This window comes from Mus caroli, chromosome 14, assembly GCF_900094665.2.
Source record: "Mus caroli chromosome 14, CAROLI_EIJ_v1.1, whole genome shotgun sequence".
Taxonomy (NCBI): Eukaryota; Metazoa; Chordata; class Mammalia; order Rodentia; family Muridae; genus Mus; species Mus caroli.
In genome coordinates, this window is record NC_034583.1 from 19449064 (window position 1) to 19472928 (window position 23865).

Genomic DNA, 23865 nt, shown 5'->3' on the forward strand with positions numbered 1-23865 from the left:
AGGCAGGCGGATTTCTGAATTCGAGGCCAGCCTGGTCTACAAAGTGAGTGCCAGGACAGCCAGGGCTATCTATACAGAGAAACCTTGTCTCAAAAAAAAAAAAAAAAAAAGAAAAGAAAAAAGAAAAAAAAACCCCAAGAATCTAAAGTAGGAAAATTATGAGTCCTTTAAAAAAATCTAAGGACTGCCCGAGTAACTTATTGAGACCTGGTCTCAAAAGAAAAGAAAGCACTTAGCACATCTAAGGCCCTGAACTCAGTCCCCAGCAGTGTAAACTCTTGTGGGGTGATCTTACCTGTTATTCCTACTCATGACACTTGCAGGTGCGTCTCACTTTCTGGATATCCTGACATAGGAAACCAGGGCTTTGCCTTTAGTAATAATAAGAAGGCACACTTCCTCTCATCCTGTACACTTACCACTCTGTTCACACTCCACTCAACAGTTAGCTTTGTGCCTCCAAGTCACATACTACTGTGTGAGCATTTCTGTGGGCGAGGTCTGCTGCCTCAACTTGGCATGAAGCGTTCTCTGCCTTGTTGTCTCAGTGCCTGTCCACTGCGTGGACCTCCAGCCCTGTAGCCCATGCTCTCCAGCTTCCCCATGCCATGTCAGGGCCCAGTCCAGTACAGAAGGCCATCGGCTGTCTTCACCAACACCACCTCTTCAGTGTCTTTTGCCACATCTTAGGCCCTACCTGCCTGTTAAGGGTCTGTCTCACTTATCAGTTCAGTGAGATCCCAGAAGGAATCGGCTTTGGTGACAGTTACCACAGTTCTCCAGAGCCTGGTCCAGTGCAAGATGTGTAGAAGACATTAAAAAAAAAAAATAATAAATAAATCTATTTTTTTTTTAGACAGATCTAGCTGAGCCTGACTTCCAACTCTTTAAGTGTTAAATTGAACACAAAGGGAAGACAATTTTGACAGGGCTGTATGGGGAGACCGTCAGGTGTGGAAGGGTAAGCTGGAAATCTGCTGGGCCTTCAATAAATAGAAGCCCCTTAGTTAATTCTTTTAATTTAAAAAAAACACCCTTTTTATTTATGAGTGTGTGTCTGTATGCGAGTCACTTGCATGCAAGTAATTGAGATCCAAAGAGGACATCAGATCTCTTTTCCTAGAACTTGAGTTTCATACAGGTGTCTATAATCCACAGACGGTGTGTGTGTGTGTGTGTGTGTGTGTGTGTGTACCACAGCCCAGTTGCAAGAGTCGCCGAGCCATCTCTCTAGCCCTACTTAATACTGCTTGAACTGCGGTGGGGATTTCCCACCACTCGAAGTGGGAAGGAAAAGTCGGGGCCTGGGGATTGGATGTGGACATTTCCCCTGGCAATACTGTCGAGGGTGTGTGTTTCCTGAACATCACTGGGTCTCTCTGGTCACGGAGACTTCTTGAAGCCAGAGTGGAATGAAGATGCTTTGTGTCTAGTCCCAAAGATGAGCTGCAGGCCAATGAGAGATCACCCAATGCTTGCAGCAGCAAAGGTTTTGTTGTTGTTTTTGTTTGTTTTGTTTTGTTTTTTAGGAAAGTCCATCTGGGTGGGAGACAATTCTGAACACTTCTTTCTGGCCAGAGGACCTGGACAGAAAGATCTGGGCCCCAGGGATGCTAGCAGGCAAGGTGGCTCCTACTCCAGGAGCTCGCCCTGTCATTTTTTCCTGTGGGGGTGGCAGTTAGTGCTCAGGCAGGGATCACTAGGAACTCTCAAAGCACTGATCTTGTGTCTTTTTTTTTTTTTAAAGATTTATTTATTTTGTGTATATGATGGATACACTGTAGCTGTACAGATGCTTGTGAGCCATCATGTGGTTTCTGGGCATTGAATTCAGGACCTCTGTTCGCACAGGTTGGCCCCACTGGCTCTGGTCCAAAGATTTATTTTCTATTATAATAAGTTCACTGCAGCTGTCTTCAGACACCCAGAAGAGGGCGTCAGATCTCATTGCAGATGGTTGTGAGCCACCATGTGGTTGCTGGGATTTGAACTCGGGACCTTCGGAAGAGCAGTCCAACTGCTTGAACCATCTCTCCAAAGCAGCCTTTGGTATCTTGGCACCTTGGCTGCGGTTCCTCCTCTATATTCAAGGGATCCAACTGCCATCTCTGTACATGATGGCTGGTTTCATCCAGGCTTCAGGGTCTACATGTTAGGAAGTGGAATCCATAGAAATGTACACATCCTGGGCTGCTGAGAATGTTAATTTCTATCAAGCACCTAAAACGGCATGGGCCAGGTGACATGTAGAAGCAACCAGTGAGTTTTTTTATTTTATTTTATTTTATTTTTTTATTTTTTTTTGTTTTTTTGAGACAGGGTTTCTCTGTATAGCTGGCTGTCCTGGAACTCAGTTTGTAGACCAGGCTGGCCTCGAACTCAGAAATCCGCCTGCCTCTGCCTCCCGAGTGCTGGGATTAAAGGCGTGCGCCACCTCGCCCGGCTTTATTTTATTTTTTTATTTCCAGCCCCAGGGTTTACACTTTCACAACAGCCCAGAAACTACCGTTTTGTCCACAGCATTCATTAGTCCCGATTTTATGAAGTCCTGAGATTGTATTCATTCAGCAAATAGCTTTATTTCGATTCATATGTTTATTTCTGTGTGGGTGACCCAGGCTACTGATAGCCCTACCCTTATTGTGCTCCGCACTTACCTACAAACCATCGATTACTGACAATCTGGTGGGCCCAAGCTATCTTCATTTTCACCTTCAGACAGGAAAGGAGTTAGTTGGACAAGGCCTGACGTGCCCAAGATTAAACCTAGTGGCGGGGGTGGAGGCTTCATGCACAGGCTTGGGTTCTTGCTCTCCAGGGCAAGCTCTGCCACTTCGGTATGAGTTTTGCCCTCCTCCTGTCGTGCTATAGTCTAGAGCCGCCGCCAGAAAGAGAGAGCCGGAGGTGGGCTGTGCACCCTTTCTGTGCTCTAGTGAACTCTCCAATTGGGTCTTCTTTGGGTGTCAGATTTCTTCCCAAATGTCCCCCTCCCAGGCCCTTCTTAGTTTACCAGGACCCTCGGACCAGGCGTGGGACGCGCGGGGACTGAGCTTTGCCTGCAAGTCTCCAAGAGTCTAGGTCAGTCCTCCGCCTACAGCCAGGCCAGTCCTGCGTGGGGTCCCCGGGCCCGCCTCCCGCCCACGTGGCCCGCCCGTCCTCCAAGGCTCCGGCCCCGCCCCGCCCCGGGGAGCCGTCCCCGCAGTCACCGCTGCGGCCCTGAGCTTCAACCCAGCAGGGCAGAGCCAGCGGGACGCGGAGGTAAGTGCAACTGGAACATCGTGTCGTGTGACCCTCCTTTTCACCCGCCGCCCCCACCAGAGTTGGGTCTCCATAGCCACTCTGGGGCGCGTTGGGTAGATAGTGTCACCGCCTGCTTCTGCCTGCCTCCGCTCCTGCCGGGGACCCCCAACTTCGGTCCCGGATAGATACTGGGAGAAAGTTCCCGGAGCCACTTCCGGGAGGGAGGCGCCACCTGTCTGGGGCGCGCCCTGTCGCTGGACTTCTCCAAGTCAGTGTCTCTGGCCACTTGGCAGGAACCCGGGTACCACCACCATCAGCCAGGATCCTTACGCCCGAGACCGCATCTGAGACCGCGTCTTTTAAACTGAGCAGTGGGCAGTTCTGAGATGGGAGGCGCCCACCCAAAGGCTTAAGGTGATCGGGAATGCCTTGTAGCCAGAAGCTAGAGAGCATTTTTTCTGAGGGTGGAAATGATTGGAGCCGGGTTTGAATCCCGGTTCCCTAGGGCTTTGCATGGTGGACAGCAGCGGCTTATCCTGGCTGGAAGGGTGCGGGAACAGAGCGGCTTGTTCCTGGAGGACTTGGCTTACTCGGTTTATTGCTTGAACCAGGCTTGCTTCCAGAACCTAGCAAGGACGTGAATAGAAGTTGTCCGGAATGCACCAGTGGAAACTGGAAGCATTTCTTGCACTACACAGGTGTATACCTTGTTCCTTAGAGGAAGAGGATTTTGCTGTGGTTATCTTGGCTGTGACATAGTTACATTGCACATCTGTGCTGCCGTATCCTCATCTGTAAGAGAGATGTGATACTAGCACAAAGCTTTAAAGGTTTCATAAGGTTATATGACCACCATACTGATTGGCTCCAGGTGAATTCTCTCTGTGTTGTGTTCTGGTTGTGGCCGACGACATCAGTGTCATAGTGGGCTCGAATCTTTAGCTTCCCAGTAAGGTGATATGCAAGTCCATGTCTCTTCCTCTTCTGCTTGGGATCTGATCTTACCTATCTAGCACCATGATGATGCTCTGTTCAGATTAGGAAACTTGGCTTTGTAAGAATGTCTCCTGTAGTTAACCAGCTTGTGCAAAGTGTATCCGAGAATGTGGGTTTAGACATAACCTTTGCCAAGAATATTGCTGGGAATGGGGTCTTGGATGCTCTGGAAACTTGGGTGTGCCTTTGGGAGTCAGAATGGATGAGATTTCTCTGGAATCCCTCCTAGCATTGGGGCCACAATCAGCTGACATCAGTGTCTCTTTCCGGGTCCGGGAGTCTGCTCTGGTCTGGCTCTCAGCCATCCTTTCAGCTAGGGCAGAGTGAAGGTACTCTGCATCGTTGGTGTCTTTCTGGGCTGTACCTGTTCAGTTTCTTTCTTGGACTCTGAAAACAGGAGTGCTGAACCCAGAGGGTCCTGGAATCCTCTGGAAAATGACACTGCAAGAAACCTGTGTGCCACAGAAGTGGAGTCTGAATCACCCGTGGGTAATAACGGGTCCTCACCCCTCTCAGGACAAACCCACACTTAGGGGGAGTGGAGATGGTGCACGTGTGCTGGTTTCTCTGTTTGTTCAAAGCACACATTTCATAGAAGATTCATGTCTACTAGAATATGAGAAACCCAGGCCAAGTGACTATCTAGGCAAAGAGATGATAGCAGGTCCTGGGTTGGGGATCATAACATTTGTGGAGCCTGTAGTATAGGGTACAGCTAGTGGAAATCTGAGTTTGGGGTGTCCAAGCCTCCCAAACGCCGGCATTCCAAGCATGAACCACTGGTCCCCACATTGAGAGTAGTAGTGTTGAAATCCTTTGAAGGCAGGGAACTTACAACCTTCTAATACAGCGGGTTCCACTGTGGGGATGGGGAACCAGAGCTCTGTGCCCCTCTGAGGATACGATGTGGCCTCCAGACCTCTGCTGCTCTTGTTCTTCCTGTCTGTCTCACTTCCTGATTGGCCTGCCTTCCATCCATACCCATCCAAGACAGCTTTCTGCACTTCTTGTTATCCCTGAAGCCCCTGTCCCCAGCCAGAAGTCAGTATGCCCCTGAGTCCTGTGTGAGCATCGGAGAAAGCAAAGCTGAGGAGGTTGGAGCCAGAGGATAAGGAGTTCAAGGCCAGCCTGAACAATCCAAGATAGGCAGTGGGAAAGGGAGCAAAATGAGCCGGGGAAAGAAGCAAAGCAAAGCAAAGCAAAGCAAAGGCATTGCCATAATCTAGAAGCCCTCAAGGGCAAGGGCTGGGTTGCTCAGGACACTGATACTGAATTGGGGTGGGGGTGGACGTGGGGACGAGGGTGGACGTGGGAAGGTTATTTATTTGTCCTTTTTGTTTTTTATTTTTGCATTTCTATTCTTTCTCTGATCTTTTCTGAATTATTCTTGAGTCAGTTTATTCATTGTGGTCTTTATTGTACTGACAAAACCTTGGGCCCTTAATCTTCTTAAACCTTAAGGATTTCTGCAAATAATCTCTGATTTGGATCACTTGGTGTCTATAATCAAAGAGAGGGTAAATGAAGTAGCCGTGTGTGGTTCTGATTCACTAAGGTTTTCTGGGAACACGTGCACAGACAGACAGACAGACAGACAGACACACACACACACAAGACTTGGAAATAGTATTTTGTTTGTTTGAAACAGAGTTTGATATATAGCCAGGCTGGCCTTGAACTATCCATCCTCCTGGCTCAGCATCCACAGTGCTGGGATTATAAGTATATACCAGCAAACCCTGCCAAATGTTCTTGTGTCTGTTTTATTTGAGACAGGGTCTCACTCTGCAGCACAGAGTAGCCCAGACCTCACTGTGAGCCCAGGCTGCTCTCGACTTTATGGTAATCCTCCCAGTTCATCCTCCACATTCTAGGATCACAATCATAAGCTACCATGGCCTGCCAGAGGTTGTCTTGAACTCCACAGGGGCTTGAATCCCATAGCCCAGCTTAATGACTGCATTCCGAGCCATACCATGGAAGACTGGGCATACAGCTCAGTAGAGCATTTACCTAGCATGCACAAAGCTCCAGGTTTAGTCCCCAGCACCACACAGAACAAATGCCTTTAGGAGGAAGGGAGACTATGCTGGACCTGTCTTGGTGCCGAGTTCCTGTTATCCAGGACATGGGCAGTGTTCTTCCCATTGGAGTTGGCAGCCCAATGGCAAAGACAACAGATGCAGAGCTGACAACCATAGTGTGCAGGTGACATGGAAATGACAGTAGGGAAGGGTCCCTGGGTGGGGGCATTGAGGCAGAGCTGGTTTGGTAAGAGAATGTGTCTCTGAGAAGGTACACATGAGTAGAAGCCTAAGTGTGTGAGCCTGTGGATATATGGGCAAAGACCATGCATATGGAGCTCAAGGATAGCCCTTCTTTCTCTTCCTCCAGGGTCTCAAGTAGCCCAGGCTGGCCTCAAACTCCCTATGTAGCTGAATACGTCCTTATATTTCTAATACTCCTGCTTCCACCTTCTAGGCACTGGGATAAGCAGTGTGAACGACCTCACCTGGTTTATATGATGCTGGAGGTTGAGCCCATGGCTTTGTGCATGTTAGGCAAGCACTCTACCACCCAAGCCACATTGCCAGCCAGCCTGTTATCTCTTGAACACAGGGTCAGTCTGGTTGACTTGAGAAGGGGAAGGGAATGAGACAGTATAGGAAGAGGGTCCTCCCCTCATTCTAGCCAATGGCATCGTGTGCTGTGATGCTGGCTGGGAAAGCTGGTACTTCGTTTTTCCAGAGGCTGTCAGCTCTGCTGCCATGCAGAGAGCTGGAGGGCAGCAGGATCCTCCCAGATGATTTATTTGGAAGGCAGCGGGGTCAGAGGAGTAGCTGGTTCTAAAGGTCTCCCGTAGGACTCACTTGAGGGCACAGTCCACTGCTTCTGGTTAAATAGCTGGCACTGGTGTAATACATAATAAAGAGTCATGGGATTTGGGGGATGCCTGGACCTCTGCTCAGCCATCGAACACAGGGCTGGAAGAGCCAGTGCCTTCATTTCTCAAATGTCTCCCAACTTTTCAGAGGCATCCTCACAAGTGTGGTTAAGTTGAAACCAGTATGTCCCAGAAGGACAGGCTGGTGCACATAGCCAGAAATGGAGAAGGACAGAGAAGGTTCACAGCCTCGGAGGGTCACACATCCTTGACGCCTGGCTACCTCCAAGTTCTTCATGGTCTTCCACTGCCTCCCACCCACAGTCACCCTTGCTGAGGTGACAGAAACCTCAGAGATGTTTGCGTGTCCTTTCACTTCACTCAGCCTCCAGAGTGCCACTGCTCCATCTCTGTCTCCTCTCTCTTTTCCCTTTTGGCTAGAAAACAAATACTATCTAGCCCAAGAAATTCTGGCCATCTTCTTATTATGTACCAATGAAAGTTGTAGAATAGAGCGGGGCATGGTGCTGCTCACTCAAAATCTCAACACTTAGGAGGTGGAGGTAGGGGGACCAGGAGTTCCTTGGCTATAGATTGAGTTTGAATCTGAGGCCATCCTGGATTACATAACACCCCATAACAAATATATAAACATTGTAGAATAAAAAAAAAATGAAATTCTTTTTCCACTCATCATTGCTTCCAGAGATAATGTGTGCTTATTTTTATATGCAGGTGGGTGTGCACACACTCACATACCTGTGCCATTCATTGTATGTGTGTGGAGAGCAAAGGACAAGTTGGGGAATGGGTTCCTCCTTCTGCCTGTGAGTCTAGGGGATTGAATTCAGGTCATCAGGCTTGGTAGCAGGTACCTTTACTTGCTAAGCCATCTGTAAAAGCTGTCATACTTGAATCACTTAAATGTATTATTCAGCAATTAATTTTTCTCCATTTAGCTATGTCTAAGAGTGCTTTCTCTATCCACACGCCGGTAAAACTTTACATAAATGCGTGTGGGCATATGTTTACTTTCTCTTAAATATATATGTGGCTGTGTTTGGGGGTGGCAGTGATGCTGAGCACTGGATTCAGGGTCCCTCACATTTTAGGCTTGTGCTCCATGCTTAGCTTCATATTCAGCCCAAGTTACCAGGTCACATGTTAACACCATTTGAAAAGCATATCTGCCATGATGGCTCCATCTCACAGCCCACACCAGGGGACATGAACTTCAGTTTCTCCACATCCTAAAGTCCGTCTTTATGATCACTGCCATCCTGGTGGCTGGCCGATGTTCTTGATGTGGCTTCTTTTGACTTGTGTTTCCCTGATGTCCGATGATGGAGATTAAGAGAGCACCTCTTCATGTGCTCATTGGCCACCTGTGTTGCATCTTTAGAGGAGTATGCCTTTTGCCCATTTAAAGATTTATTTAAAAGAATTATTTATTTATTTTATGTATGTGAGTACACTGTAGCTGTCTTTAGACACATCGGGAGAGGGCATCAGATTCCATTACAGATGGTTGTGAGCCATCCTGTGGTTGCTGGGAATTGAACTCAGGACCTCTGGAAGAGCAGTCAGTGCTCTTAACCTCTGAGCCATCTCTCCAGCTCCCTTATTTATTTTTGTTGTATTTGTGCACATGTATCATGGTGCGTGCTCAGCCGGCAGCTCTGTGAAGCCTCCTCTCTCCTTCCACACTTATGCGGCTTTTGGGAGTCTAACTCAGGTTGCCAGGTGTCTATGTAAGGGTTTTCTTGCTGTGAAGAGACACCATGATCACAGCAATTCTTATAAGGGAAAGCATTTGACTGTTCTGGCGTACGGTTTCCGAGGTTTAGTCCGTGATTGTCATGACGAGGAACATGGCAGTGTGCAGGCAGACACAGTGCCAGAGCAGGAGCTACCAGTTCTAAATCTTGACCCTCAGGCAGCAGGAGGAGACTGGACACCACACTGGGCGTAGCTTGGGCATAGGAAACCTCAAGGCCTGCGACCACCCTGACACACTTCCTCCAAGAAGGCCACACCTCCTAATAGTGCCACTCCTTATGGTCAGGCATTCAGACACTGGAGTCTGAAGGCCATTCCTATTCATACCACCAAACCAGACATACTTATAAGCCATTCTGCTGTCTCTCATTTGCTTAGTTTAAAATTGGGTTGTGTAGCTCTTTGAGTTGAAAGGGTGCTTTTGTATTCTAGGTTCAACCCTCAGCAGGTAAGCACTTTTCTTTTTTTCTTTTTTTAAAGATTTATTTATTTATCATATGTAAGTAGACTGTAGCTGTCTTCAGACACTCCAGAAGAGGGTGTCAGATCTTATTACGGATGGTTGTGAGCCACCATGTGGTTGCTGGGATTTGAACTCAGGACCTTTGGAAGAGCAGTCAGTACTCTTAACCACTGAGCCATCTTGCCAGCCCCAGCACTTTTCAATTTCTTTTAAAAAATATTCTTTCCCTTTCTTGATAGTACCTTTTCAAAGCATAATGTCTTAATCTTGGAGGCATTTATATATTTTTAAAATCTTGCTTCAGCTTTTATTATCATACCTAAGAAACTTTGGCTTATTAAGGCCATACATGTTTATGCCTACATTTTAGTAAAAGAGTTTTATATTTCAGATCTTAGATTTCAGTCTTGGATCCACTGAGTTAACATTTTTTGGTGTGAGGTAGAAATCCAGCCGCTGCTGTAGCTTCTCCTCTTCCTCCTCCTCTTCCTCCTCTTCCTCCTCCTCACCTTCTTCCTTTTCTTCTTCTTCTTCTTCTTCTTTTGGAGACAAGGTCTCTCTATGTAATCTTTGCTGCCTTGGACCCCTCCACATAAACTAGGCTGCTCTTTAACTCACAGAGATCTGCCTGCCTCTGCTTCCCAAGTGCTGAGACCAAAGCTGTAATAGGACCGAAGGCTTAGGCACCAGGTCCCACCAGTTTCATTCCTTTGCATATGGGTATCAGGAGACTGAGTTAGGAAGATCACAAAAGCCCAAGAATTTGTGGTCAGTCAGGGCTGCATAGCAAGTCTTTGTCTTTAAAAACAAAAATTGCCAGCCCTGTGGCACACACCTTTAACCTCAGCACTCAGGAGGCAGAGGCTGGTGCATTTCTGTGAGTTCAAGGTCAGCCTATTTTACATAGTGAGTTCCAGGCTAGCCAGAACCCAGTGTCAAATAAAAACAAATTCTACAGATTATTCTCTGTTGCATTGACTTTATGAGTTTGCTAGCCGGGCGTGGTGGCGCACGCCTTTAATCCCAGCACTCAGGAGGCAGAGGCAGGCGAATTTCTGAGTTCGAGGCCAGCCTGGTCTACAAAGTGAATTCCAGGACAACCAGGGCTACACAGAGAAACCCTGTCTCAAAAAAAACCAAAGACAAACAAACAAACAAAAAGAGAGTTTGCTAAAAAACCTGTTGGCTATAAAAGCAAGCATTTCTACACTCTCAGAGCTGTTCCTTCACCGGTGTGTTTCCTGTGTCAGGGCCGCAGTGCGTGTTCTCTGGGCTGAGGCAGCTTTAGTATGACTTCTCTAACTTTGTCTTTTTTTCAGGCAGTTATTCTGGGCCTCCCATGAGTTTTAGGGTGAGCTTGTTGATGTCTATAAAAAGGCAGCTACAATTTTTTATAAATTATTTTTGTTTATTTATTTATTTTTTTGGTATGTGTCAGTGTCTCCGTGTACCTATGTCACATGAATGTGGGTGGCCAAAGAGATCAGAAGAAGGCCTTAGATCCCCTGGGACTAGTTATGGGCTATTGTGAGGTACCTGATGTAGGTGCTTGGAACCATCCTGGGGTCCTCTGGAAGAGGAAGGAGTAAGCATTCTGGAACTGCTGAGACGTGTTTCTAGCCCACAGCTGAGATTTCAGTAGGAGCTCTGTGGACAGTGTAGGTAGCTTGAGGAGTTTGTCCGTTAACAATATCTAATATGGAACAGGGGTTGCTTTTCCCTGGGGGTGTCTCTCACTCAACTTCTCCAGTCACTAACGGTCCTTTCAGGTCATGCTGATACAAAGGCAGGAATATATGCTGTTACTCTTTGTAACATTGTAACCCAGTGAGGTTAGTGAGAGTCCGAGGCTGCAGACCTTGGACAAGATGTTTCGCTACTGAGTTGGTGAGATGGGAGGTGTCCTGCAACCCCGGCTTCCTTTATGCCTGGGGTGGGGACTATAGGGGGCTGGTATCCTTGTATCGATCCTCCCCTCAGAGAAGGGGTGAGAGCTGGGGGCTCTGTAGCCCTGCAGAAACCAGCTGGAAGTGAGGGCTGCGCAGACCTTATCTGTATGGAGGTAGAGGAAAGCAGCGTTTGTATCATAATTTGAAGAATGAAATAAAAAATCATAAAAGAATAATGTCCCATACTGAATGTTTAGTGTATTTATGCATTCCAGATGTGTTCTGGCAGAAATCAGATTTTAGTCTTAAGGGATTAAAAAAATAAGTGACTACATTCCCATCACTGGAAAGAAACCCCCTTCCCCTTTTTTGGGGAAACTTTGTATTCCAAATGTAAGTAAAAATTTTGGAAACCACAAATGAAACTGAATTTACTCATCCAGCTACAGCTAGGTGCTGTCATTTTAAACAAAAGCATCGCTTGTGTGTGCTGTGTGTGCTTTGAGTTATTTATCATTGCTTTCAAAGGGGCAATTAAAAAAGTCCTAACTGGGTCCGAGATTCTGATTTGTTTCCAAGGGAGATAGGTGCAATAGAAGCTGTTTTTGAAATCTTCTAAAAATCTCAGCTCTCCTGGTTTAGCAGACGCTTCTCACTTAAGCTGTTACACCAGGCAGTTCACGGAGCTTTGGTTTCCACCCTTCAGTGTGAGGGTGAGTGCAGGCGCATGGAAACTTAGGGGAAAAACACAATGATACCATCAGCCCCCAAACCAGGAAGCACGTTCCAGAGCTGAGGTTTGGTGCCTTAACGCTTGCCCAGTCTGGAAGGTTCAGCTAAATGACCTTGGGTAACCTCTGGCTATGACACATCTCCCAAGGGGTGGGGAGGACAGTTTCTCTCCAGCATGACTTTAGTTTTTATAAAAGCCCTTTGCAGCCTTGCATGCTCTAGCGACTTTCTCAATAGATCACTTGTGTTTGGTATGTTTGGGCCAGCATTATGAGTCAGACAATAGTTAGATGACCAGCCATGTTCTTTTGAGGTGAGAGAGCTGGTAAGTGAGTGGGGAGCGTCAATGTAAATAAATGTCAGTAGCTTTATCCCATGGTACCAATAAATGCAGGTAAAGAAAGTTAGCCCATTATCTTTTAGAGTCAGATGCTAATGCTGCTGCCGCCATATTTTATTAAACATTTATTAGGTGGTGGAATGGGATAGCTTTTCACTTTTTTTTTTTTTTTTTTTTTTTTTTACACTGTGGCCTGTCATAGAAATCAGTCTAGACTGAAATCTTCATGTGTATGTGTGCATACACACGTGCACCTAAGGCAAAGGGGCAGCGGGTGATGTCTCCCTCTGTAGTCTCCTATGATAATTCTTTTCTGTACTGGGCTAGATTGTTGTTACCTTTCAATTGTGGTTGATGGCTCCACTGAACTTATTTCACAAATGAATCAAAATGTGATCTTTGAAAAGTGCTATGCTAGGCAGTTGTGGTCCTCATGCCCATTGCGTGGAGCAATTACTCCTATTTCACAGGTGGAGAAACTGAGATCCAGAGAGGTCAGGTGTCCGGGGTTCTAATGCTGCTGAGAGAAGGAGCCAGGAGCTCTGTTTTCCCTTTTAGCTTTTTGAGACAATGTTTTCCTATGTAGCTCAGGCTGGCCTTGAACTTGCACAAGTTATAACTTAGCCTGTTGCCATTGGAGGCCTGTATTCCAATACTTGCTTCTGTTCTTTGATTTGAAACCAGAAAGTCAGAGTCCTATTACAGCTTCATACTATGTGCAAAGCAGGCCGTGGGGATCTGAGCCCCAGAACCAGGAACAACAAAAAAGTTCATGGTCTGAATTCATATCATATACCTTCCTCTGCCTAATGAATTGCTATCTATCGGAAGAGCTAGTCACATTACTAGGAAATTATTATCAGTCACCCGTCTAAGATTGTATGCAAAAACCAAATGCACACTCTATGAAGATCTGAATAAAACTTACACAGATACTGTTTTTCTGGGTTGTCATATTTTGTGGGTTTTTTTTTATCTTGTTCATCTGATGACTTGAAATTTCATGCAAGTTCTGGTTCTTAGAGACGGTTCTGATAGAAATCACATGTTTCCAGTGTCTGTTAGTATCCAGAGAGAAAAGTATTAGTGGGGTATATAATTTATCAGCTATTTATTGAGAAATTTACTTTAAGGAATTGCTTATGTAGTTGTGGAGACCCTATGAGTGCGAAATCTGCAGGGTGGCCAACAGGCTAGGGACCCAGAGAAAAGTTGAAGTCACAGTCCTGCAAGGTCCCCTTTTGTTTGGGTTGGTCAGTCAGTTTCTGTCAATATTGTTATTTCCTTTTTGTTTTTGTTTTACAAGATAGGATTTCTCCATGTAGCCCAGGCCATCCTGGAATTCATTGTGTACAAGGCTGACCTCAAACTTAGAGATCTGCCTGCCTCTGCCTCCCAAGTGCAGGTATTAAAGGAATTCATCACTATGGCCAGCCTGTCAAGGCTTTTAACTGGTTGAATGAGGTCATCTCATACACTGGAGAATAATAAATCTGCTTTACAATAAGTCTTTGTTTTACAGTAGCATGGTCACTTGGTTTAAACAAACTGCTACTCGAAACCAATCATGTCAGAGAGTAGGGTACTGCTTGAAGTTTTTCCTAAGGGACACGAGGCAGTAGGTAGAAACAGGCATGTGTCCGAGATGCACCCCCTTTCTCAGAAACAGTTCTAACCCCCTTTTGATGGCTCATGTAGTCCAGACTGGCCTTGAACCTGCAGTGTAGCTGAGGATGATCTTGAACTCTTGATCTTCCTCTTATCACCACATCCCAAGTGTAGGGATCACAGGCAGAGGACACCACAGCCTGCTTTGTGGCCTCTCATGCAGTTGTGGACACACACACTGTGAAAGGACACTTCGTGAAGACATCTCAGCATTTCGGTCAAAGTCAGACCATTTGTGTGACCACAGTGCCATGGGATTGTAGTGAGACTGAGCCGTCCCTATTGCTGAGAGATGGCACAGCCGTCGTAAAGTCAAAGCATCCATCATACTTCATTCACGCTCATGGTGATGCTCATATAAACCACTCAGCTCCCAGCTCTAGAAACACAACATATGCACAACATATGTGGGATGCCTGAAACCTGACACTGACAATAATAGCTACAATCCTGGCTTATATATTGACTGTATTTTTAATATGTTGTATGTATGTGTGTATGAGTGCATGTTGTGGCATGTATGTAGACGTCAGAGGACAACTGTGGGGAGCTACTTCTATCCATTCTTGGGTTGTAGGAACTGAACTCAAATTCTTAGGCTTGCATGAAAAGCACTTTACATGCCGAGTCATCTCATTGACCCATGTGTTTTTGTTTTTGTTTTTTTTTTTTACTGTTATTTTACCTTTTTTTTTTTAAAGAAAACATTTTAAAGAATTATCTATTTATTTATGTATGTATGTGAGTACACCATCCCTGTCTTCAGACACACCAGAAGAAGGCATCAGATCCCATCACAGATGGTTGTGAGCCACCATGTGGTTGCTGGGAATTGAACTCAGGACCTCTGGAAGAGCAGTCTGTGTTCTTAACCGCTGAACCATCTCTCCAGCCCTCCACTTGCCCCCCTTTTAAGGTTTAGCTATGCACGGTAGCACAGCCCTATAGTCCAAATAGCAAAGAAGTTGAAGCAGGAAGATCGAGCACACAAGCTGTGGATATCTGAGGCTTTCCAGTTGGTAATTTAGCCTGGATAAAGAGTAAAGTCCCAGGTGCCAAGGGGCATCTCTGTAATCCCAGCAACCAGGAGGCGGAGGTGGGAGGATCTTGAGTTTGAGGTTAGTTTGGACCACATCGTGAGATGCAAAAATCCTAGTTCTGGGTATAGCTCAGTGGTAGGGGTCTTGCCTAGTGTGTATGAGGCCCTGAGTTAGATCTCTAGAACCATTCAAGAAAAATTAAAAAATCCTTCTCTCCCTCCCTACATCTCCTCCCAGTTTTTTTTTTTTTCCAGGTTCTTTTCAGTTCTCTAACTTTCTGTCTCACACTCCCGCCTCCCCCAGACAGAGTTTCTAAAACTCAGAGATCCACCCACCTCTGCCTCCCCAATGCCGGGATCAAGAGCCTGTGCCACCGCTGCCCCTCTAAAGATTGATTTATTTATGTATTTTACATATATGGTATTTTGTCTGCATGTACATCTGCACAGCAGAAGACAGCATCAGACAGCTGTGAGCCTCCACGTGGGCGCTGAGAATTGACCTGAGAACTTGTGGAAGAGCAGGGAGCACACTTGTCCATTGAGCCATCTCTCCCGTGCCTTTTATTCTGAAACCAATTATGATGAATGCATATGACATAGCATCTACTATCTTATTTGTATGTAAGTTTGTTTTGCCTGCTTGCTTGTGCAGGTTTGTTTGGGTGTTTCTGTGGAGCCAGAGGTCAGGTGTGTTCCTCAACGGCTTCACACCTAATGTTTTAAAATTGTATTTTATTATTATTTTTGAGGATTTCATACATGAGCACCACCTTTACATCATTTTCACCCTTCCCTCTCCCCCTTCAACTCCTCCCATGCCTTCCCAACCCCTTCTCTACTTCATAACAACGTCTTTAATTATCATTACTACATACACACATGTATATGTAGGTATAACCCACCGAAGTCATTTAATGTGGCTCATATGTGCATCTCTTTCCCGGCCAAACACTTATGATTGGATCAGGGGGCTCACTTCTGGAGAAGACTTTCTTGTGCTCTCTCAGCAGCCATGAATTAGTTGTAGTTCTTCATCTAGGCGTGAAGCCTTGTGAGATTTCCCCCATCTTTGTTGCATGTCATTTTGTGGAGTGCTTGGGCAGGGCCTTCTTCAGTGACCACATTGTATGAATTCATGGGTGCAGCTCTCTGTCGTGTACAGATTACACTCTCTTAGCAGGCATCCTGGTGCTCTGGTTCTTAGGATCTTTCTGCCCCGTACCCCATTCTGGTCCCTAAGCTTTAGATGATGTAAGGGTTGTGCTGTAGACTATCAAGAGGGGATGGCTGCCCCAGTCAGATGCTCTCTGCATTTCGAGCAGTTGTGGACTTCTGTGATGGTCTCCGAAGCAAGAGGAAGCTTCTTTGGTGAGGGGTGAGAGCTTCACCTACCTGTGAGTATAAGAATAGGTGTTTAGAAAGCAGTTGGGAGAGCCGGGCGTGGTGGCGCACGCCTTTAATCCCAGCACTTGGGAGGCAGAGGCAGGTGGATTTCTGAGTTCAGGGCCAGCCTGGTCTACAAAGTGAGTTCCAGGACAGCCAGGGCTACACAGAGAAACCCTGTCTCAAAAAAACCAAAAAACAAAACAAAACAAAAAAACCACAACAACAACAACAACAACAAAAAGAAAGCAGTTGGGAGTTACAGTGGTTTAGGAACATGGCAGGACTACATTCTCTTCTAGGATCTGTGATCTCACCAGCCAAATGTGCTTGGCTAGCTTTACAATCTCAGCAGGGAATCCCCTCTTGTTGAGTTGGCCTTGGATCCAGTTAGGTAGCTGTTGGTTGTTCCTGAGATAAAAGTGCCACATTGCACTCCTCAGGATGTCTTGTCAGTCTGGTGCTTGCCGAGGTTCTCAAGCTTAATAGCTGGCAAGAACTTTTTTTTTTTTTTTTTTTTTTTTTTTGAGACAGGGTTTCTCTGCCACCTTTCCTAGCACTGGAATTAGAGGTGCACACCACACGCATTGCCTTTTACCTGAGCAGTGGGGAACCAAACTGAGGTCTTCATGTGTGTGTAGAAAGAGTTTTATCAGCTGGGCGGTGGTGGCGCATGCCTTTAATCCCAGCACTTGGGAGGCAGAGGCAGAGGCAGGCGAATTTCTGAGTTCAAGGTCAGCCTGGTCTACAGAGTGAGTTCCAGGACAGCCAGGGCTACACAGAGAGACCCTGTCTTGAAAACAAACAAACAAACAAACAAAAAAACAACAAAAAAAAGAAAGTGCTTTATCCATGGAGTCAATTCCCTAGCCTCTTTATCTTAACTCTTCTTAAACATACAGTTCAGGAGGGCTAACATATTCACAGTTTTATCTGGGAGATGGAAACTATTTACTTAGCAGTGATCTCCACGTCCTCATCCCCTTCGTCTCTGTGACTTGCAGTTCTCTGAGTGTTTCATGTAAGGGCACTTCTGACCTGTCCCACTTAGCAGCATGCTTTGGGGAGTCATCAGCATTGCCTTCCTTCTCGGATGTATAATATTCCGTTGGAGATATGTGCCATGTACCTGCTAGTCATTCATCTGTCGATGTGGACTCAATGCCTCCGTCTTTTGGTTACTGTGAATAAAACTGCCATCCCAGTTCCCTTTGAACACATCAGTTCTATTACCTTGAGCCTCCATGTCCCTTTCCCAACGGCCCCTCCAGGGTGTCTAGTGTTTGGCATCATTGCTAGCCCCAGTGGCTAGCTCTCTGGTACCATCCGGTCTGGCCACCAGCACTGTTTGGTGTGGCTGGTCCCATTCTCTTTTCGAAACCTTTTCTTCCCTGGCCTCCAGGATCCTCTCCTCTCCTCTTCCTCTACCCTCAGTGACCAAGAAGAACTCCATCCTCTGGTGGCTCAGGCCTGATGGGCTCTCCGCTCTTTCTCGATCTCACTCAGCAGGAGATCCCACTTGCCTCTGCCCTCACCCTTATCTGTACTCAGACTGTGGCTGCTGCTCACTGCCTGTGCTCCCGTGCTCAGCCATCTTGTACAGGCCAGTCCTCTCACCCAGTTGCTGCTGGTCTCCCAGCTTGTGTCATCTCTTTTCAGCTTGTTCTCTACTCACAGCCTAAGGAATCTTTCTAAAGAATTGGAAGGTCTCCACTCAGAATGTTCTAGTAGTTCATACATGGCCAAAGCCCTAACATAGCCACCAATCCCATGTGATCTGGGTGTCTCCTCTTCAATTAATATCTTAGTTTGCTCTTCCCATATTCTAGCCACATCAGCCTTGTCTTAGTTTGGGTTCCATCACTGTGAAGAGACACCATGACTACGGCAATTCTTTTTAAAGAATATATATATATATATATATATATATATATATATATATATATACTGTAACTATCTTCAGACACACTAGAAGAGTGCATCAGATCCTATTACAGATAGTTATGAGCCACCCTGTGGTTTCTGGAAATTGAACTCAGGACCTCTGGAAGACCAGTCAGTGCTCTTAACTACTGAGCCATCTCTCCAGCCCCAGACTATGGCATCTCTTATAAAGGAAAACATTTAATTTGGGTGGAAAACATGGCAGTGTGCAGGCAGACATGGTGCAGAGGCTGAGAGTTCTAGGACTTGATCCAAAGGCAGCCAGGAGGCTCTTTTTTCTGCACTGGTGGAGTTTGAACACTCAAAGCCAGCCTACACAGTGAAACACTTCCTCCAACAAGGCCACACCTCTTCCAACAAGCCATCCCTCCTAATAGTGCCACTTCCCAGGGGTCAAGCATTCAAACCACCAAAGCTTCAATGCAGCTCCTCAGGCAGACACAGCAGGATCTATAATGATCTTCTCCCTATGTATGACTGAAGAGAGCCGGAGGTAGCGAGACATGGAGCACAGGTTCTGAGGTCTCCAACTGAGGCTGATATGGTTGGAGTAGAGTCAGAAAGGGAAGAGGAAACCAAGAGAGGAATGGAGAGAAATTAATGAGTCGATCAATGTCCTTGTTGAAGTAAGGCACAGAGAGGAAAAGAACTCACTGAGCACTAGGTGTTATTTTTCTTCTGGTGCCAGAACCCTGAAAGCATGGCAGAGGCTGAGCATGGACTTCACCCAGGGTCCAGCAAGCCCGTTCGTGGGCTCTCATCCAGGAGGGAAAGCAGTGGTTCAAAGAGGTGTGCACACATTCACGTTCTCATCCAAACCATCACAACAGCCAAGATACAGCAACAGTCCAAGAATGGGTTCTTGGATAAATGAACAAAGCTTGGTATAGACCTACAATGAAATATTGATGTCTTAACTTAATCAAGAGATTCAGACACGTCCTACAAATGTCTGAGTCCTGAGGACATGGCGCTAAGTGTGACAAGTCAGGCAGAAGGGACAATCTGTGATGCCACTTATAAGATACCAAAAATTAGACCAGCTCAGAAACAGAACAGTGGAGGTCCTGGGAACTGTGGGAGCTGAGGGAGAAGGAACAAGGAGTTTCTGCCTAGTAGGCACAGAGCTTCTGTCTGGGATAGATAGATGTCCGGAAATGATGGAGACCATGGCTGCTTGATGTTGCAAATTGTGTGCTTGACTGACTCTAGTACGTGGTATTTTGGGTGAGAATGGCCACCATAGGCTCATAGGTTTGAGCACCTGGTCTCCAGTTTGTGGAACTCTTTGGGAAGTAGTGTGGCCTTGTTAGAGGAGGTGTGTCCCTGGGGTTGGGCTTTGGGGTTTCCAAAGACTCCCTGTGTGGTCTCTCTGTCTCATGATTGTGGTTCAGGATGTGAGCTTTCAGCTGTTCCTGCTGCCATGCCTACACCCTGCCATCATGGAGGCTAACTCCCTGCAACTTAAGCCCGTGTAAGTACTTTATTTCATCAGTTGCTTTGGTCGTGGAGTTTTATTACAGTAATAGATAAGTAACTAAGATAAGTTTTACCACCATAAAAATCAAGACTAAGACGAGTCGGTGTGAATACTACAGAGATGTTCCTGGAGTTGTTTTGTTTTTTTCCCTTTATAGATGACAGGTCAATACTTTTGGAGCATGCTGTGAAAAAGCATGCGCGGAAAAGAATTGGTGACAATGATGATGATATTAGTGGTAGAGATGGTAGTGCTGGTAATGGTGGGGATGGTGGGGATGCAGGTAATGGTGGAGATGCTGGTGATGGTGGTAGTGGTGATGATGGTGGTGGTGTGGGTGGTGTTAGTGGGAGGGGGGGATGGTGGAAATGCAGGTGATGGTGATGAAGATGCTGGTGATGGTGGAGATGCTGGTGATAGTGCTGATGGTGGTAGTGGTGGTGATGGGTGACAGTGAACATAAGGGTGATATAAACTCACAGGACTCCAAGGCTCCCCTGCATCTACTGCCACAATGGGATCTTGAGGTGCAGGTCAGCATCCCCTCAGGGGCCAGTGCTGGGGAAAGAGGATGATGTTCCCATGTTTTCTTAGTGATGCTGGGCAGGGCAGCTGAACTGGGTAAGATGGGTGCAGCCCAGGACTGGAGTCCATGTGAGTCACAGCTTACCTCCTGTGGAACAAAGGGATCCAGCAGGGAGGGGCAGCTTGTGACTCAGAGGCCACTGCTGTTCCTCCAGGCAACCCTCCCCCACCCCGGGATTTCCTCTGTGGAGTGGAGAAATTCACCCCACTTTCTGGGCACCAGGCTGTACCCCCAGAGTGGAGCATGTATCTAGAGTCAGGTTTGACTATAGAAATAGCTGCACGCAAATCACTAGGGAAGTGGTTCTCAACCTGTGGGTCGTGACCCCTTTTAGGGGTCACCTAAGACCATCAGAAAACAGATATTTACATTATGATTCATAAGAGTAGCAAGATTACAGTTAGGAAGTAAAACTGAAAACAGTTTTATGGTTGGGGGTCACCATGGCATGAGGAAGTGTGTCACAAGGGTTGCAGCATTGGGAAGGTTGAAAACCACTGCTCTAGGCTCTTTGCAGTCCAGCCTGAGGCTCTTCCAGCATGTGGCAAACCTTTCTGACAGCGTATGGAAACCTCAGCAGTCTCTCCTCCGAGAAAATAAAATGGTTTTCTGGGGATGGAGCAGCCTACCTCGGGCCATACAGGTGACAGAACCACACCTCACAGTCAACAGCTCAGGAGCCTGGACTTGCCACCGTGCAAACACGTGGAAGGAGAGGCTCCAAAATGTGATGTAGTTCTAGGTTCAGGCTTGTGGAGAAGATGTGAACAGTTTACCTCGCACTGTGAAGAGAGTTAGAAAACGCAGGTAATGATACTTCACAACTAGAAAGACACGCTTGGCCTTGGCAGTGGATCAGCATCCAGGGTACAGCATCCCAGGGTAGTTCTCGGGATTGTGGGTACCAGATAGTGCTCGTTGTGTTCTGCCTGGGCTGTCACAGATAGGGAGGTTCATGTAAGATGGTAATGCATTGTGGAAGTACCACAGTCCTTTGAGCAAGTGGCCATAGTTGTGAAGATATAGGTATCAAATAGGTGCAATGTAGATTACCGTTGAGGACACAAACCAGAAGCCACACTTCTAAGGCATTCTTGTTTTCTTTGTACAAGACCAGATTGCTTTATGAGTAGAAGCTGCCTCTTCCAGGATTTTTTTCTTTTTCTTTCTTCTTTTCTTCTTCTTCTTTCTCTTCTCTTCTCTTCTCTTCTCTTCTCTTCTCTTCTCTTCTCTTCTCTTCTCTTCTCTTCTCTTCTCTTCTCTTCTCTTTTCTTTTCTTTTCTTTTCTTTTCTTTTCTTTTCTTTCGAGACAGGATTTCTCTGTGTAGCCCTGGCTGTCCTGGAACTCACTCTGTAGACCAGGCTGGCCTTGAGCTCAGAAATCCGCTTGCCTCTGCCTCCCAAGTGCTGGGATTAAAGGCGTGCACCACCACTGCCCAGCTAGGAATTTTTATTTTAAAGAGATTGTGGGAAATATGTAACCTCCCTTGCCACTCAGTCCTTTCTTGATGAATGTGGCCTTGACACCAAGCCTGAAGAGTCTTAGTCTCATAAATGAGGGGCAGAGGAGACTGTTTTAATCAATATTTTAATCCCCTGCAATTTTATCCAAGTGGTTTACCTGGTGGCAAAACCTGACTGACCCATTTATATGGTCCTTCCTCAATTTCCCTTTTCCTTTAAAATTAATAGTAGAATTAGTGAGAACTCCAAGCACTTGTTGTGTGTTTACAGGAGGAGTCCTTCATTCATTCATTTATTCATCCACTCAATCTACATGTATGTATAGAGTGATATAATAGCAGGAGCTTTTTCTACTGAGTGGAAGAAGTAATGAATTTTAGAATAAGGACCGACAATAGGGCTCAAGTGGCTAAAGAGGTCTGCTGCCAAGTCTGAGAATCTGAGTTCAATTTCGGGGACCTGCATGATGAAAGAATGTAAGTTGTCTTCTGATTTACATGTGTGCACACATGCGTGCACACACACACACATACACACACACACACAAATGTAAATTTACTAACAATGAGGAGTGAGTTGCTCGTTGAAGTTGTATGATGTTCTGTTCATATTCTCTTTACTTTTATACTCTGAACTTTTATATATATAAGATATATCACTTACTGAAGGCAAGGTCCTGTGCTAGGGGCTAGGAGGCATGGGTGGCCATTGCTGGCTCAGACTTGGTCCTTCTGGCATCAGTAGCCTTATTCAGGAAACAAATTAATCACATAGTCACATGAATGAAAGAGATGCTACAGCCCGGAAGTATGCAGTTCTAGGCCGAGGGACCAGTGTCTGTAGTGTAGACCCTCTAGCCAGAACTGCAACAGAGAGTAGGAGGGTAGGTGGGGTGAGGGGTACTTAAGCCCAGGACTGCAGAGGAAAACAGGAGCATTGCAGTGTGAGTGTGTTGACTCCTGCAGTTATGGCTGGAGGTCACTTTGGTCCCTAGTCAGGTTGAACCTACGGTGTGATGGAAGGGACATCAACGGAGACCGTTGTGTTGCCTACTGTCTCACAGTGGACTTTTGTGGTGCATGGTAGAGATTCCAAGTTCTAGCAGCAGCCACCACTGCCTTCTGATTTTGCTTAGAAGAAAGCTCTACTTTTTCTTACCTCCACTGGTAAGCCCTTCTTCTGGACTCATGGAAGTTCCAAACATGTCCTCCTTTCCGGGCTTCTGTGTGGCAAAATGCCCCATCTCTTAACTTCTCAAGGCAGCCCCTTCTCATGCTCAGTATTGGGCCCCAGTGTTATGCCATGTAGCCCAGGCTAGCCTCAGTCAGACTTGTGGCAGTCCTCTGCTTCTGCTTCCTGAGTGCTGAGTTGTATATATATCACCATACCTAGTCTCTTCCTCTGCTTTTCACTGGTCTCTTCTGCAGGTTGTCAGCATAGTGATTTAGGGCTTAGCATACTCTTTTCTGTACCCCTTCTCCCAGTCCTCCACCCAGACAGGTACATAGGATGTTCAGTATTGCCTGGTACATATTCCTGCTCCATTACTGGGCATTTCCCCTTTCCTCTTCATTTTGCATTTTTAATGGGATATTGACTCAAGTACAGTTATCAAAATGAACTCATGGGAAGTGTTGGAAACCTTATATAAAATATAAGTGCTTTGTATGTAGTTTGTGTTGCAAAATTCTCTCAAACAACAGGCATTTATCTGAGGTCTGTTGAGTTATGGGATGAATCGGAGTCCGGTGCCTCCAAATAGTTCAGATAAGTGTCTAGGGTGTGGAAGAAACTGTGTTGTCAGGGGCATAAGGTGGGTTGACACAGAGGTTGGCCTGTCTGTATACATGGTGTGATGGTGTGTGGTCATGGCATGGCCAACAGAACTTTACCCTAAAAGTATTACTCAGGTATTCCTATGCCATTATATATATATATATATACATATATATATATATATATATATATATATATA

The 23865-nt window shown here is 46.2% G+C and overlaps 1 protein-coding gene across 2 annotated transcripts in view; it reads left to right on the plus strand.

The window, feature by feature from the left end:
- The first annotated feature begins 3189 nt into the window (after nt 1–3189).
- The window catches only part of Arhgef3 (Rho guanine nucleotide exchange factor 3), a 289545-nt gene continuing 268869 nt past the window's right edge, over nt 3190–23865 (plus strand). The window contains exon 1 of one of the 2 annotated variants that reach the window (XM_021181453.2): nt 3190–3258. The gene's annotated coding sequence lies outside the window, so the exon portion shown is untranslated. Of the gene's footprint in view, nt 3259–3303; nt 3655–23865 lie in introns of those variants that run through there. The other variant, XM_029468792.1, reaches the window with a different exon arrangement.